Below are 3,135 nucleotides of genomic sequence, written 5' to 3'. Positions count from 1 at the left end.
CAGCATTGACTTCATTGAGTCCACACGGACTTCACTCTGCTCCCGGGTTTCCCAGCGGGGAAAATGAAGTTCCTGCACTGTAACTTCATATTTCCCTCTGGCAGCTGTGATTGGCCAGTAGGTCTGGACCAATCACAGGTGTGCCTGGGAAATATGAAATTACAATGCTGTAATTTCAAAATCCTGTCAGCAAGTCTGTACCCCGGCCACCTGCCCGCAAACTGTTGGGACTACAACTCATAGCATGTCCTCACTGTAAGGGGTGGCCGGGGAGAGGAGCTTTACAAAAAGTTGCACGAAAATTCTCACTTGCAACTTTTTGTAAAGCTCTCCTTCCCGGCCACCCGCCCACATCTACCACTCACCTGCTAGCTACTGCAGAACTACAACTCTCAGCATACCCGTACAGTGAGGACCTGCTGGGAGTTGTATCCCAACAACTTGCAGGTGGGTGGTAGATGTGAGCAGGTGGCGGGGAGCTGAGCTGCGCTGCACATTTTCAACTTTTTGTGTGACTTTTTTAAAATGCTGTCAAAAGCAAGCTTTGTAAGCCAGGTCTGACCTGGCTTACACTTATGACATTTTGAAGGGGTTTGCACTTGATAAATTCCCGACCACTGCAAAGTGAAAACTGAATATTGATTAGGTAGGGCTAACTAGTATTTTTTGCTTACCCACAAAAGTCGAACAAAAAGGCGCAGCGTGCGACTTTTTGTGCCTCTAAATCCCTTGATAAATCTCCCCATAGAGATTTGTAAATTACTTCTATTAAAAAATCTTAATCCTTCCAGTACTTACCAGCTGTTGTATACTAAAGAGGAAGTTGTGTAGTTCTTTTCAGTCTGACCACAGTGCTCTCTGCTGACACCTTTGTCCATGTCAGGAACTGTCCAGAGCAGGAGAGGTTTGCTTTGGGGATTTGTTTCTGCTCTGGACAGCTCCTGACACGGGCAGAGGTGTCAGCAGAGAGCACTGTGGTCAGACTGAAAAGAACTACACAACTCTGTAGTATAGAGCAACTCTGTAACTCTGTAGTATATATAACATTTATCCTCACTAGAGCAAGATAGCAAGAGATCCTCCAATGCTGAAGGAAGATCACAATCTGCTCTATAATTTGGCTTCATAAAATGTCACAACCAGAGAGATATTGTTTTATGCTCATTTATTTGCAAAGAAAAGAAATTTGACTTCATACTGCAATAGAAATTTGACATTACTATGGAAGCATGTTGCTTGAGGCAAAGAAGAGCTGAAGGAATAGTAGTGCAGCCAAATTCTTCACTGTCAGAAAGGCGTCCAGGGAGGTCACCGCTGGATCATTACATTCCCATGTCAGAGCTTCTCTTGAAGACAAGGGAGATCATATAGGCCACTTTTACTCAGTCTGAGTAGAACTGCTGGGGTCAAAGTTAAAATGTATACATTGGTTGATGACACCAAGACAATCCTAAGGGTCCTTGTTAAATAGTGGAGAAGGAGACTGTTGCAGTGATTGTGTAAAGATGGTGGCACAGGAGGTGTAGTTACCACAGCTGCACTTTGGAGATCCATTAGGCAACGGAGCAAAAAGAGAGAGACTGCACAACTCCCCACACTATGTATCCAGAGGTGCGTTCACTGATGTGGGTAGTTGTTATACGGTATGTCATAGGGGTGCTATGAAGCTATAAAATACAATGTCCAATAGCAAAAATTTAGAGAAATGAAGCTTCTGCACTCACCTTTTCAATGAAGTCATTTATTTCCACATCAAAAGCAGCAAAACAACTGGCCGGTGGTGGGGAGGGTAGGAGAAGATGCCACAGTTGAAGCTGCACGGGTGAGGGCTACGAGCTCGTTTCACAGGTAAACTGCTTCCTCAGGCCTCGGAGGAAGCGGTTTGGCCATGAAAACGAGCTCGTAGCCCTCTACATTTTCATAGTTACTGTTATGCTTCTTATCAGAGAGGTGGATCCTCTAAGGGTATGTTCACACTGAGCAATTGGGGCGGAAATCAAGCAGAAATTTTCTGCCTCAAAATATTGTTACTTTTCCACAAGATCTCACAGAGATTTTGCGCGGAATTGGCGCAGAAATGCAGGTTTCATGCAGAGGAGTATCAAGTATTTCTATTCATAAAAAAAAAAAGTTTATGTGGAAATTATGCGCGAATTCCGTGCCAATTCCGCACGAATTCCACATGGAAATGCTTCTGACTAAAAAAAAAATTAATAACATTGATCTCTATGGGAGAACGACGCTGATTCCGCCTGAAAGAAAGAACATGTTCTTTCTTCAAGCAGAACAGACTTCCTCGTCAGAATTCTGCTTGAGGAAATTCCTCAGTGTGAACTGAGGGGCAGAAATTCTGTACAGCTCTATGGAGATTTTCACTGCTGAATGAATTGGAGAGGAAAACGCAAGCAGAATTACTCGTGGAAATTCCTCTCCAATTCCTCCGTGTGAACATACCCTAAGGCACAATCGGTTTGGCATTTGGCTGGCCTAGGGTGCACAATCCTAAGGAATCTCCCCTGTTCTTCACATTCAACCCCAGCGAGGAGGCATGGATTTTTCCAGTTGAATTTCAGGCCATGTTCCTCAGACTAGTCACTGATTGGAAGTGGATGTAACAAGCCAGAGAATGTGATAAGATCAGTCAGTAGACAAGTCAGAAGCATATCCACAGGAACCACGAGGCAAATCTGGAGAATAAGACAGGAGAAAAAAATGTATTGAATAAATGTTGATCATTTTTGTAGAGATTCGAATCATCGCAACACTTGTTTTCATTCCTGAGAACACTGCATTATTTTTCATTAATGTATTAAAATATCCCGAAAACTCCAGTAACCATGTTCTGTGGCAAACTTGAAATGACCATTAGATAATTTAAAAATCTAATATTTTCCATGGACTTAGTGTTTTAATCTTTGCATTATTTTGTTTCATTGTTGTACAGACACGTGATAGAAAAGAAGCTTTAGTTGTTTGTATACTATGTCAGTAACCTTCAGATTATCTGATGCTTGCAATGAAATATTAAGGTTTATCATAATACACAGAGTTGGAGAAAAATAAGAATGCGTTTTTTGACTATGTTCCCACATTTATATTATTGGGTTGTTTTGTAGGACATACAAGGACATATTA

The sequence above is a fragment of the Hyla sarda genome, chromosome 2 (genome assembly GCF_029499605.1).
Source record: "Hyla sarda isolate aHylSar1 chromosome 2, aHylSar1.hap1, whole genome shotgun sequence".
NCBI lineage: Eukaryota > Metazoa > Chordata > Amphibia > Anura > Hylidae > Hyla > Hyla sarda.
This window is presented reverse-complemented; position numbering follows the sequence as displayed.